Below are 15,063 nucleotides of genomic sequence, written 5' to 3'. Positions count from 1 at the left end.
GTGGCAGGCAGGATCACTTAATTTGGCAAAAAGTCTGTTGCCCAATGGTGGGATAAACTGTTGGAATTCTGTTCTCCCGACTTTCATGGCAGGTTCAAGGTGGGTCAAGCTTCCCATCAGGAAACCCATTTGCATCCATCAGCATCTCATGCACACTCATTAAAAGGTCACCTCACCAGAATTAAGTCATCTCTCCAAATTAATTTCCCTGCCAGCGAGAATTTAGAACATTCAGTGTTATGAACATATACAAGTGGCGTGCAGCTGGTGAGCTTCACCTCTTCCATGACTTTGAGGTCCATAGATGTTGCTTTCTCCTTCCTGGGGACCTCGCATAAATTCACCCAAGTGCTGTTAGCAAACACGCACCGAGGCTGGACAAGGGAGACAGGCGAAGGCTGGAAGGGGGATTAGGGTGGAAGGATTGAGTGAAGGCTAGGCAGGGGAGGCAGATGTAAGGGGGAAGGGGGTGGGGAGAGTGCTTGGGGAAGGGAGTGGGGAGAATTGTTCAGGGAAGGATGGGGAGAATGTTTAGGGAATGGGTCGGGAAGGAATGTCTGGGAAAGGGGGGGGGGGGCATATCTTAGAGTGCGGGGTCAGTGGTGTCGACAGTGGGATCCTGAGGATAGAATTCAGGGTACTGGTGATAGGAGGGAACAGTCACAGTCAGAGGTGGGGTTGGGATGTGGTAGGCTGGCAGGTCCAGGGTGAGGGTCTGGTAGCTGAAAGTCTCATGAGGGTGTGGGTCACAGAGGGACTAGACAGGTGGCTCAGATAACGGGAGAAGGCACAGCCAGGGTGGACATGGGAACAGTAAAGGGTGTTGGCTCTGAGAAGAGGGAAGGCATGTAGAGGTGGACCGTGATAGGGTCCAGCGTAATGAGGAGAGGTTCAAGGGTGACAGAGGGAAGAGGAATGGTGATATTGGGTGGGTCTATGTTGATGGGGGAAGTTGCTGGGTAACAAGGGGAGGGTAGAAGGCAGTGGACCGAGTTTGAAAGGTTATACACACCATTTTTCCAAATTGACCATGACCATACAGTTAGTCAGGCAGTGAGATCCCTCAAGGTGGGAGGAGGGTCTTTTCTGGTGGGTCAGCACAACTGGCAGACTAAAGAGACACAATAATAATTATGAGGTAACTGGGTGTCAAATGTGCTCACGTGTTCTCCTCTCTATGGTGAAGCCCACATTGCAACAGGTTTTTTCCTGACTCGTGGGTCTCATAACATCGAGATCCCAGCTGCTGTTCATTCTGTGTCATTTGCCATCGCTGCAGTCAGAGGCAGAGATAAAGGGAGGGAGGGAGGTGGAACGACTCGAAGGGGAACAGCTGGTTGAGGGCAGCCAACTCGCAACTTCAAACCTCCATCCTCCTGGGTGAATGGTCATGGCTGACAAGGGCTCATGAGGTGGGTCTTGTATACTGCCAAAGCAATGGTCTCTCTATAGAGTTTAGAGGATAGTGGAGACAAGTGGGTGAGTGTCCAAGTGAGGCTTCTTGCTCCTGGCTCTCATCACCCTGGTCAAAGAACAATGCGCCCATATATATTAATGTATGAATGGGAGAAGCACCCATCTCTGGTCCTCCAGGATGTCCTTTATCTGGAAGGGGTGGGGATGCCACATCTAGATGGAGGCCAGGTGAAGGGCTTAGCACTTACCTGCTGGCTTTCAGATGGAGGAAAACCTGTAAAAGACATGCTCACTCACTGTATCACTTAAATTTGTTCACACATCCACTGAAGCGTTGATGATGCAGGCAACCCTGCCTTGGTAATGGCTCTCATCCAGATGAGGAGCAGGAGGGCACATCGTCCGTTGGCACAGGGCCAGGAGGAGCAAGGCCCTGAGCAGCAAGAGGCAGCGGGGCCTCTAGAAGGTCAGGAGGCTGGTGAACATGGACCTCTGCAATGGTGAGCATTGGCCTGACCATGGGTGTATCGCTGGCAATGCTGTTATCTAGGGATGAGTGAAAAGTAATGCTGGAGGCACCCATGTATGTTCCAGGATGTGGTTGCTCACACCTGCCTGCTTCTCCAGTACAAGCTGCGGCTGCAAGGAGTCTGGAGGAGTAGTGCAGAGCTCTGGCCTGTAATCAGTGAATGTCTGTCTGGATGTCCTTTAAAAATGGTGCCAGGACCTTCAACCCCATGAGGTAACAGTGGGGTGGCTGACTTCCTACCTGCCCCACTGTTATTCACTGAGCACCTCACTGATGCATAATTAATGAGCTCAAAAGCAAAAGATCACGTGTGTTCACCTGCCCTACCATCCAGCGGGAATCATGCCAACTTTCCCACTTGTCACCAGCCTTAGTCTCCAGAATGAAAATTCCACCCAGGGTGTCAATCTGAGTGTGGGAAAGTTTGACTGCGCCTCTTCATAAGATTCTCCTCATCTGAGGGGTCTTCTTCTGCTGATTATGCTTGTTGAGAAAGACCTAGAGGAAAGAAAAGAGGGACAATAATTAGGGCGACACAGAGGGGCCAGACAGGAGCAGATGACAGGCATCATAATTGATTGTGCATTTTTATGAGGTTTATGAATAATAACAAGGTAATAATCAGGGACCATGACCTGGCCTCAATCTCCTATTTTCACAGATCACGAGTGACCAATGAATTTCTAATGCTTGCTGCTCTAGCTCGGAGGTTCATAATATTAGTTGATCCTCTCCTGGTCTTATTCCTTTCCCTTGTGTTGTGTATCATTTAATCTTGCAGCAAGAGGGGGCGTGAATTAATGAGTAACTACTACAAAGGAGAATGCACATCTGTGGGACTTCTGCTTCCATGCTGAGAGGAAGAAGATGTAAGCACGTGGAGGAAGTTTTGAATGGAAAGTACTGGAGGAATTTTAACTTGCCCACAATATGCAGGAAAATTCATGGGGGGAGAAGGGGTAAAAATATGATAACTGACCCCAACCTACTGCAAATATGCCTACTAAGCATGATGGGTTTGGAGGCATTTGAGTAACCTGCTTTCAAGAGTCTTGTCTTTAATCCTATTTTTAAAATGAGGCTGTGTTCTCCAGATTTTCAGAGCCATTTGAATTTAATGATTGTGAAGGAAGCTTGTGCAGGGTTATGGGGAGAGTTGTAGGGGAATAGCACTGGGTGCATTGTTCATTCAGAAAGCTGTCACATCTAATGTTCTTATGTTTGAGGTGTTGTGCACTTGATGGCTGAAGAACATCTCGCTCCAGCCACAGTTCAGTGTCAGAAGGAACTGAAACTCCCGCTGCAATGTCCAGCTTAAAACATGTTTTATGTCCGATGACAAAAATTTCAGCACTCCAACAACTTTCTGTTGACCCTTTAATCTTGCCCAGGAATGGCATCTCTAAATTATTAATATGTTTAACTTGTTGGATTTTGCTAATGTGGCAATCTGACATGTAATATACCTTTAAGAAGAATGTTATAATGGAAGATCACATGATCTTAGTATCCAATAGCAGACTAGTGTGGGCTATTTTAGTAGTCAGTGGCGAGCAGTCTAGAGTTAGAGTCTGTAATGTAGAGACAGGGTTTGAGTTGTAAGCACACAAGTGTAGCTGCTGAGTTCCTTTGTAAATAAATAGAATGTGTTCTACATAAGAATTGTCTGCTGATCCACTCTGCCTTTGGTACCAGCTCAGCCATCCAGAAACAAGCATGCAACATGGATCCATTAGTCCAACTAAATTAGTGACCAGGATCCAACAGTGAGAGTTTTTTCTTTTTGTTTCTGGAGAGTAAACTCCTTGCTACAACACTGCTTTAAAATTACCTATCTTGTTCCAAAAATTACACTCTGCAGTTTTGGTGGGGTAATCTCCACATCGATGCCACCTTTTCCCACCACACCAATAACACTTGGTTATGGCAGTTGCCACACCCCCTTCAGGCTTCACCTGTTTCTGTACAACCACGTTTTTACTCTGAAACTTAAAGATTTTGGTCATTCTTTGCAAATGAGTCTCCCTGTCACCTCGAAGTATTGAACGCTTGTGTTTCCTAACCTCAATTTGCCTGGTCAACTGAACAAAGTCCGGCTAATGTTAAGTAATCCCTTGACTGCAAGAAGTCCAACAAGTTTTTGCCTAAGACTCGAACAACTCTTCTATCTTGAATGAATCCTTCCTTTAAATTGCCATACTCGCATTCTGCCAGTTGGTATAGATCATTACTAAACAATGCTTTCCCCCAGTTCCTGGGTGCACCGTTAAACTTTGCCCACTCAACAATGGTATTTATCCTGAGATTGAAGTAAGCATTGAATGCTTACATTACTCCATATGCAGCGGTTTCCTCGTTGAACTCTTGTCTGACTAGGGTGTCATTTGCATAACCACCCATTGCATACAGAAGTGTACTGACCTGCTCCTTGCTCAGCTTTTTAGTGAGTCCCGATGTGATGCAGTACCTTGCAAATCTTTCGTGCCAGTTTAGCCACGCTTCAGCTTGGTTTGGACCTGCAACTTGTGCAAAGCAACCTGGTAATGGCAATGACTTCTCCATATTTTTTCTTTTTAATCTGCTGCTTGTCCACGTGCTATTCAGTCACTGGCTGTTCATTTTCCTGCTGTCTGTTTACCTTCTGCTGCCATTTAATGTTGTTGCATTTGAGGTGTTGTTAGTGACTATTGTTGGAATCCTCTGAGGTCGGATTTAACATCAACTCTTTTCAAAACATAACAATCTATGATGAAACTTCATCTATGCCATGAGGCTACAAGAGAGAACCAGATCATGATAATCATGTGATCTAACACCACTTCCCCAGAAGTGAATTGTGAATTGTAACATTTATATATGCACATTAACTCTTTATAATACAGCACATACACGATGGGCCTAGTGGACTCCTGTTGTGCTGTAACGAATCTGTAGGCTACATTTCCCAGAGCTGTCAGCTCCAGCAGTTAATTGCTTCTTTAGCACTGCTTATGGGACAGGAGGAGCAGGAGTGAGCCCTATCCTCAAAAACAAACCTGCCATGATCTCTTCCTTCCATGTAATTGGCTAAACCCAACCATGATTAATAGACTCCTCCTACAATCTCTCTACCCATAATCTCTCCGTGAGCTCCACATTCGATCTCTCGATCCCTCCTCGCTGCTGTGTTCTGTCCCCCATCACTCAAGCCCCAAACTCCTCTGTCCCAGTGATGTAACCTGCTGCTGGTTTTCCCACCCATAACTCGGCCAATCTCTCACTCTGGCCAACTGCTGGGTGGGAAACAGGGTTAAATGTAATGCTAATGAGGTGCTGCTATTAAATTTGGCATGGCTTCCATGTGCCTGGCATTTTGGGGTTTCCCAGCCACAAACACATGCTACACATCCTCCCTACCTCCCCATAAACATCAGAATCTAGGTGTCTGGAATGTGAATAGAAAAAGGATCTGTAAGGTAAGTTGTTGATCCTGGAAAGACTGCAAAGTAAGAAAATTCTGCAAGTAAGCTGCTTTGAAAGAAGTAAGTGAGAGGAGATGGTATGTTTGTAATGATGCTAAGAGGTGATACAATATACTCTTATGATAGATGGTGATGTATGTGATGGAAGGAATTATTGAGAGTTTTGGTGGTGGGGAAAGGGACTGTTGCCATGTGTTATTGACATTTATGGAGTAGCAGTAAGTTGTACTCACCCCTCCATACCAAATGGTGAGTAGTGGTGCAACTGGTGGGGATTCACAAGGATTACTAAAATTAGGCTGACATCAGAAACTGTCGTGAGGTTAAATGGTGTCTTATTATTATTCCACTTGGCATTTTCCCCAAACAAAAAATCTTGGTTCTGTAACTTAGGCTCTGCCTCTACTTTTGGAACTATATGTCAACGTGTCACAAATTTGAAAAAAGGAATAGGATGGCTGGGGGTGGGGGGAAACAAAAGAAATTTGGAGGATGAAAATAGCACCACCAGGAAAAAGTAATGGAAAGAACTTGCATCTTTAAAGAATCTTTTCAAATCTCTCAAGATGTCCTAAATCTCTCTCCATAAAATTAGTTACTTTGAATAGATTTTTTTTGATGTTGATGATCATGGCAACCATTTTTCATATGGACACATGTTACAAGCGACAAGGAGATGAAGGACTAATTAAACAATTTTTGGTGACGTTGCTTGAAAAAAGATTGCTGGCCAGGACAGCGCTGGGGCTCCCTTTTTTTAAATAGCGCCTTGGAATCTTTACCATCCACCTGAACAGAAGGCACGTCCTCAGTATAACATCTCTGCCATAGGACAGCAACTCCAACAATATGTGACTTTCTCAGACCTGCAATGTCAGCCTGGATAATGCACTGACGCCTGGGGTGTGCTCTCAATCCACAATTTATTCGATTTGAAAGTGAGTGTACTATCAAGTGAACCAAGTGGAAACATACCTATCTGTGTGGATTTCTCAGTAGCTTCGTTTTGAAATTCTTATGCGTGGCATTTTTGTGTGTCGGACATCCATGTGCATAAAAAGTAAGTCTCTACGAAAGAAAAACAGTAGATCTATTAAATTATACCTGATCTATTTTGCTTGTCATTCTGCCATAGACAGGCTTGAGAGTAGTAGCCATCCCATCCTCATTCCTCATTTATAATGGTAGCAGTAGTAGTGACCTGCCTAAGGTCAGGTCCTCTGCTCATTTCTCCATGCCTTATGCTTTCCTCTTCAGTTGTTCTCATTTTCAATTTGCAATGTGACTAGGGAAAAGAATATATGAGGTGGTTTCTGGTTGCCTTCCTCATGTGTGCCTAAGGAAACACAAGTCTTCTTCCCCGAAGGTCCTCTGCCTGTAAGCAGCTGTTGTCCCTTGAGATTCTAGATGTTCCACCATCACTGCCAAAAATTTGCTTGTTCCATCATTGCCCATGGCTTGTAACGCTGAGCATGGGTCTCGTACCTGGGCCTCGGGCAGCTCACAAAAGAGCAGGGATGACCATCTTCTGAGGTCTCAAATGACCCTGTGATTCCACCAATTACCGTGTTGGTGGGTGCTAGAAAGCCAAAAAAATTGGCTGGAGAACAAGGATTTTTTTTTCATTGATAATATGCAAATGCATGTTAGGGGCAGAGTGTAATACTGTTTTCCCATGAGTGAAGAGAGGTGTTAAAAATCGTCAGGTGACTAATAAAAAAAAAATCTTAATTGTTATTTTCGAGCAGTACAAATATATTTCAGGGCGGAATGCAATACTGTAGCTCTACCTCTATTTCATAATGCCAGCCCACGCCCTCTAACTGTGTCAAAACTTCAACCAAGGAGAATAAAAGGCGACTGCAGCTCGTGAAGACAACACGAGATTTAAAAAAGAGTGGATCACAGTGTACTTGCACCGTGTTGTCAAATTTTACTGCCGAATTGGAACTAATAGCCGGCACACCCCCCCCCAAAAAAAACACACACACACAAGTGCATTCAATAACGCGCGCGACGTGAACAATTATAGCATTTAAAAAAAAAAGATCGAGGTCAGAAAGCAGAAAATAGATGTGACTGTCTCTTTAAATTTTCTGGCTGGATGGTGCGGTTCCAGCCAATTGTAGAGAAGGTGTAGAATGCTGGGAATGTTAAGTCAAGCCCTGGCTGGGATAAGCTGAATGGTGAAGGAGTGAGGAGGGATTCCCGAGGTAAAAAAAAAAATAATTCTCTGAAGAACCGGTTCTGATTTTGTGCTCGTTTTTTCCCCTCCCTCCCTCTCTCCCTCCCTCCCTCTCTCTCTCTCTCTCTCCAGGGGATGACCGCATTCGGGTTCAGTGCGGCTAATGCTGAGTTTCTTTTTAAGCAACTAGAATCCTGGTGTGTGTGTGTGTGTGTGAGAGTGAGACAGAGCTAAGAGAGGGGTTTTTTTTAACATTGTGAACTGGGCTTGTAGTGTGTGTGTGTGTGAGTGAGAGAGGGAGAGAGACAGATGCAATGATCGGAGGTGTGAGCGACTGGCTTTCATTATTTGCAGCTTCCCGGGAAGGCGAGACATCTTTTTTTTTGGTTGCAAATCAAGGCAGCGGAAACGTGACATTTTGGCGAGTGTGCTAAATGCAGTTTCACCAAGGTTTCAGTGCGTATTCTTCTTCGGCAGAAGGCCGCAAAATGCCATTGATGTTAGATGGATACAGTGTTACGGCTAAGCTACAAGGAGTTGCAGCAAAACGCCCATTGTCAGAATAAATGGGTTTGGACATCGCGGTGCTTTTTAACATGTCCTTTGAGGGGGGGTGGGGGGGGGGTCGCCGTTGCTAGATCTGGGGTTTTTTTTTGGGGGGGGTGGGAAAAAAATCATATTTGCTTCAAAGTAACTAAGGTTTAATGAAGGTATTGATTTGTAGGCGGTTTCCTGGGCACAGCCCTCTCTCAGCATCGACCCTGGTGTTTGATGGGTCGGTAGAATCTGCTGCCTCTCTACCTAACCTGGTAATGTGGCTGGTGGGAGATATTCGGATTGACGTTTCATGGACAATTCAGCAAGTTTTTTAAAAAAAAAAATTAGAGATCCAGGCTTGTTTTTGGCCAATCGATGAGGTCGGGGTTTGGCCATGTCAAGTTTGGCTGCAATCTCGATTTATTTATTTTTTGGGTGAGCCCTCTTTTTTTTAAAGGCATTCCAGTCAATGTTGGCCTTAACCCATTGAAGTCTTTCCCTCTTTAGCAACATTTATGGACTGTCATTCCCATATCGCTTAATCGATCAAAGACGCTTTTGTATATATATTTTTTTTTTCAAATGTGCCTTTATGTATAGGGGGATGTTAAATCAAACATGAGACTCTTCCCTCGTTTAGCAGGTGGTGGCTGTTTAACATTTTGCCGTGGAAATATTTCCCGAGTCTATTTTTATTAAGTATTTCACTGACGTGATTTTTTGTTCTTAGGCATGTGAAAATCTTGTGATGCCAGGAGAATGGCTGGCAGTCATTGGGAGCCTGGATGTTCATACTGCATCACTCATAAAAAAAAAAATCACCATTGGTTGTATACAAATAATTTTAGTTGTTAGTGTTTTTAAAATAATATATTTTCTTGATTTTATAACAGCCCAGTTACTGGCGCACAATGGCATCTGTTTCAGTTGTGAGTCCTTACCTTTGGGCATGACTGACCCCAGCGTCAACATATGCCAAATAATTAAATGCTGCTAGTGCCGTATCTTAAATTGTGATACCACAACCACTTGAATTAAAGTTACAAAAACAGTAAAGTTATTTGGGTTGGCAGGATTGTATGCAGTTTTTTTTTAATGTACTGGGATCTGGATTTGTATCTACTCCCAGATAGGTAGAGTGAAAATCTCTCCTAATGACTGTAAAGTCCTAAAATACAAGTCCGATCAATTCCTTTCTACTTCATAGTGATGAATCTATATTGCACAACTTTCCATTATTTAGTGTTAATTGCCAGCCTGGCTCAGAGCTTGTAGAAGCTATGGGGTGCCGGAGGTGGAACAGTGGGACTGTGTGCCATGCTGAGTAAAAGAAGCTGTACCTTGTATCTAATTTATACTTACTTGTGGGGATATTTATTTTGGGGGCTGATGATAAATTAAAAAAATTCAATACCCCATTACTGCTGTTAAGCTCAAAAATCATCAAACAAATTGCATAAAATCTACCACAGCGCCACATATACTCGTAACCAAGGCAACATTGTGTGCACTGCTGTCACAGCCCGACATATTGTTCTTGAAAATTGCAATGTGAGTTCTCACTATTGCCACGCAACTTAACCTTCTGTCTAATTTTTTTAAAATAAACGCTACAAGGCATAGAAAGTGAGCTTTTATTTCAAAGAACTAACTGAAGAAATATACAACATTGGAAAGTTAATGATGCTAACTTTGGCTGATGGGAACTTTCCAACTCAAAGCAATACCACTGGATGCAAACACAACCATATAAATATATCAAATGACAAATCCACTGACGTTATCGATATAAAATAATTCTGGATGAATACAGGTTTTGCATAATCACACTATCATTCAGATTTGTACTTGTAGCTTTCATTCCCATTGCAAACTGAATTGGGATACGTTATCCAGGAGCTGAAATTAAGCTAAAAGTATTTTTAAAAGTGGAAACGGACAACTCCTTGAGGGTGAGTCAGCCTTTGCTGGTTAAAGTGACATCGATGAATGCCTAGTGCAGATTTTGATTACTCCCCTTGGAGAAATATTAAATGGTCGGGGGGACACTCAAGAGAATGAAGTAATCATAACAGATACAAAAGTGGTAAACTTGAGCAGGGACCCTTTACAAAGTGAGTTTGGATTGGCTTATATTTTTGAGTTTTTTTTGCTACCTGTAGTAGGTGAGTGACAGTGACATGAAATAACTTGTCCCCTGTTGTATACCTTACCTGTCCCACTCATGGTGAATTGTTTCCGATGTATGTCATTCAAAAATGATAGGTTAAGATTTCCCAGATGATTAATTGGGTAAAAGCAGAAAATGGTTTCGTACTGAGCCATGCTGACAAATAAAGTCCCAGGGTTCATCTTGGGCCTTCCTGTACAAATACGGTTAATCTCAGCTGGGTCAGTGATTGGAAACTGCAGTTGGTCACAATATTTCCAGTTAGAAAGGTAAAGAGGCAGCCAATGTTCCCAACCTTGATTGCGATCTGCTATTTTGTATATACTATGAAAGTATGTGGCTGTGTAAGGACAGGATTGGACTTTGCTGTGATGATGCACTTTGTTCAAATGTCTGCTGTTTGTCACTGGGTAAGTTCGTGGATGAGGAATGGTCAAACTAGGGGTTTTGGATGTGTATCCAGTGTTCCTCTTAACCTTAATCTGCTCATTTTTCCTACACTGTTCTGCTGCTGTTTCTATAACAACTGCAAAATGGATACACCCGTGTTTGTGTTGCTATGGGTATCACTGCTAGTTCAATGTGTATGGCCATATGAAGAAGGCTGTCTGCATTGAACACGTCAATTGACTCACACCCGGCCACTAGCACTGTGTAAACAATCCCTAGGAGAATGAATGAGTGTTCAATGTTGATTGGCTAACCATTTTCTATTATTTCCTTCATCTGTGAGAGGTGCTGGGCTTCCACCAAATATTCCTTAGCAGTTGTGATCAGGAGCTAGCTGTGCAGGGAATCATTTCATGTACAATGACACATAAGATGTAAACATTGTTTTAAAGGTACATAATGCATGACAATTTGAGAAAAAAACTAATGCTGCCATTGAAGCAGCTGAAAGATAAATGGAAAATGGGAAATTGTGGTACTGATAGGAAAAGTTTTTGGGAACAAGTTTAGGTCTTTCAACTCCTTTGGCCTGCTCCATCATTGACTTAGATCATGGCTGATCTGCGTCTCAACCCAATTTTCCCACCTTTTGCTTCATATCAGTTTTCTCAGTCTTGAAAACTGAATTTTTGGGGAGCAAGTACTGAATTTCTACTCTGGGGGGGAAAAAGTGCTTCCTGATTTCACTTCTGAATGATCCAGCTCTAATTTCAAGATGTTCCCTTGTTATTGATTTCCCCAACTGGAGGAAATAATTTTTCTGTCAGACATGACTTGACCTTTAACAAAGCCTTGTTTGCTCTCTTTGATCAGCTCATATTTGTTCAAATGCTTACTCACTCTATCCCTAATGATATCAAGTAGCTTCCCTAGAACTGATGTTTTACTGTCAGGTCTATACTTAATGGTTTCTCTCCCACTCTTTTAAAATAATGGAGTGCCTTTAGCAAATGTCCAACCTAACAATTCCCAAATCAAGAGGCCTTTGAAAGATTATGACTAATACTTCTGTAATACTCTGAACTACTTTTGATACGCTAGGGGTGGAAACCATCGGGTTCTGGAGATTTATCTGCTTGAAGTTCCATAATTTTCCCCATTAGCATGTTATTACTTAAAATATAAGTTCCTCTCCTTGACTTATTTTTAGTTTCCCCTTATCACTGGTATTTTATTCTCTTTTGGCTTTCACAATAGTGGTAAACTATTTGTTTAAGAAATCTGTCATTCCCTTGTTGTCTATTCAGTATCAGCTAATGAGCCCACATCTCTCTCGGTCACTTTCTTACTCTTATATTTATGCTTTTATAATATTGCTAAGTTTTTTTTTGTATTCCTTTATTACAGTTCTTTATATTTTCTTTGTGTTCCTTTGTTTTCTGTGTTTTCCCAGTCCAGTGGATTACACTGCCATTGGTGTGAGCCATTTCAATCAGTTTTACACTCCACTCTATCTTGCCATGAGTTGACAATGACTACACTTTAAAAAAAGTATTTAATTGATGATAAAGTGCTTTGGGTCATGAAAGGCACCACATAAAAGTTTTTTTTTTCTTTCTTTAGAAGTATTTTTCAACTATGTAAATTGTTTGTCCATCACGAAGAAACTATGACAGTCATTTTTAATATGTCGGTAATCATTGGGTAGATTTGTGTCTCAACACTTTGCTGCTTGTGTCTTTTGTGTTGATCTGTACAAGTGGTTTTTGGATGTACAGATAAACTATATGATTGAAAATTAAAAGATGAATAGCTTCATGTTTTGTGGCTTTTGTCCACATGTTGGGCTATGTTTCAGAATAGTTTGGAACCTGATTTGAGTAATGGCTTGCAGAATGTTAGACCTTTGTTGTGCCCCTGGGGTTTTGTTCCCAGTTAAGATGAATACCTTCATAACTCCGAAGCCCTGTGAACACCAGTTATGAGCATGTTGCTTTAGTGATTGCTGGCATTTCACAAATGTGCTGCATTATTTTAGATAACCGAAACAAACTGCTGTTTTGACTAGTGATAGTTTGAAACTGTTTATGCAGAAATAAAATAATTCCATTCCTTTTGTGCAACCCACTGGCACTGAATTGAACACCATTTGCATGTTCATGGAAAACTAGTAGAAACAGTGGAGCAATTTGCTTATATGGATTAGAAAAATATTTTGAGACAATATCATAGTCCTTTTCTTGAATGGATGGATGCATGTTGAAGAAATCAGTAACTTTTAACTTTACATTTACTACTTATGCCTTTGCCAGATGTAGGATATTCTGAAATTGTGTCACGCTTATTGTACTTGATTTTTCATTGGCTTCCAATCATCTCTGCGATTCTTCTCAGTAGTGGAAGGTAGAGGCTCGATTTCAGTGTTGTCGCCATCATCACTGTTTTGAGAGTTTGGATTCGTTACAATTGTTAATAGGATCCAAGCTGGGTGGTGGAGCAGAAAACAAGGCATAGAGCTTTTCTTTATTGACAGTTTATTCACTTGTTAATTCTCACAGCTATCTCCTATTTATAGACTCTTTTTTTGAATAAAACAGATGATCAACAAATCAAGCTGACAAAAAAAGTCGGGGTAAACAGCCCCTGATGGGGCACTGTAACTAACACAAAACATCAAAGGGAACTTAACAAATCAAATCAAAACATCATTTTCAGGGATGATGCACTCCAGCCCCTGTGGTGCCCACTGATCGCGGAAGGCCTCTAGCATACCAGTGGACACTGTGTGCTCTCTCTCCAGTGCTACCAGGCCGTGAACATAGCAGCGGTAGAGGAGCAGGCAGTTGGGTCAGACGACCCCCCTTGACTGCCCACTGCCTGGACGTGTTGATGGCCCAGGAGCCTCCCCGCCCTCCTCTGCACCGGATGGCCAAAGATCAGGAGCGTGGGGCTGAAGTGCAACCAGAAATTGAGGAGCAGCCCATCAAATAGTGAAAAAGGAGCTGCAACTTCTGACAATCTACATACATGTGGAACACGGACTCGCCTTGGCTGCAGGAAACACATGCGGCCTGAGATTCCGTGAACCATCTTAACCTACGGTTGCGTGGTACTGCTTCATGTCAGGTCCCTGATGGAAAGCAGGAGGACTTCCGTGTAAAGAGCCCTCTACTGGGACCTCCCCCACTGCCAGGTTGCAGATCCCCAAGTTATAGCCTCTTTTAAAAGGACGGATGATTAAATAATAATCAAAGGGGGTGACAGCCCTGGTAGGGTCCCCTGTTTATATGTGCTCAAAGACAATTAATACCCATCGCCTGTTTCTCCTGGCCTTAACAATCTAATTGACAAGGCATTAACATCATTGGCCTATATTTCTTCATTTGTCATCTTATTGTTGCCTCCTTGGTTATCGATATTTAGCTATGCATTGATGGCATCAACATCTAACTCTGCTCCAAGGAAGATTTTTTGTCACTGTTTGCCAGGCACGGCTGGATATGTAGATTCCCTCTTTCACGTTGTTTCTTCAGGCAAATTGTCATGTTGCCTTTACTGTCCACCCATTCTCTTGATTGGTTCTCTTCTATAGTTACGTTTTGAAGGTTGGTATGATGCCTTGGTCAAAGAGTTGAATTTTTGAGGTCATTTTTTTCAGTAGAAAGGAACATTAAATGGGTCTGGCTCATGGTACCAGGTTGTATGGGGGGTGGGTGTGCAGAGCAGTTGCCAAGCAGCCTTTGGTAGTTGGTTCTGTCTGAGATGTTTTCTGAAGTTTGGTATGAAATTATGTTGGAACCAGTCTTCGAAAATTGATAAGGTCATCTAGGCTTTGGTGTTAGGAGTATTGGCATAGTAGTGATTTTCAACTCAAAAGATGGAAGCAGCATGGTTTGGTGAATTTTCTGACTATGAACGGAATCAGCTTGTCAATCAGTTTTGTTGCAATGAGGGAGGACTGTCAAGCTTGTCTTTATCTGTTTAAAGCCAGGCTTTTTGTTGGTGTTCTTTGTTGACACTATTGTCTTTGGTAATGTTTCGTAGTATAAGGCCATCTCATCACAGTTAAAGATTTGTTCTTTCATGGATCCTCCTTCGTCTAACACCTCTAATTCGGCAAAAAATTATGTTGCTACTAGACCATTGTTCTGTTATAGCAACTTACAAAATGCCATGCCAGTTCTTGAATATTACTAACCATACTTTGCTGGCTTAACATTGTACTGGGACGCTGGTACCTATATTTTTCATGGCAAAACTTCCTACCCTGAGCTTGAACACCAGGAGTGGATATGGGTATGCTTTTGGCTCTCTGCTGGGTGAACTATGTGTACATGGCCTAGCTGAGACATGTGTTGTCAGCTCTTCAGACTTT

General features: G+C 42.5%; 1 protein-coding gene across 3 annotated transcripts in view; it reads left to right on the top strand.

The window, feature by feature from the left end:
- Positions 1-7,533: 7,533 nt before the first annotated feature.
- Positions 7,534-15,063, top strand: part of LOC144681687 (ERC protein 2) — an 864,810-nt gene continuing 857,280 nt past the window's right edge. For 2 of the 3 annotated variants that reach the window (XM_078543515.1, XM_078543513.1), the window contains exon 1: positions 7,534-7,619. The gene's annotated coding sequence lies outside the window, so the exon portion shown is untranslated. Of the gene's footprint in view, positions 7,620-7,853; positions 8,048-15,063 lie in introns of those variants that run through there. The other variant, XM_078543512.1, reaches the window with a different exon arrangement.

The sequence above is a fragment of the Cetorhinus maximus genome, chromosome 6 (genome assembly GCF_964194155.1).
Source record: "Cetorhinus maximus chromosome 6, sCetMax3.hap1.1, whole genome shotgun sequence".
In the NCBI taxonomy this organism is placed as follows: domain Eukaryota; kingdom Metazoa; phylum Chordata; class Chondrichthyes; order Lamniformes; family Cetorhinidae; genus Cetorhinus; species Cetorhinus maximus.
Note: the sequence above shows the minus strand (reverse complement) of the source record. Positions and strands in the feature narration are given on the sequence as shown.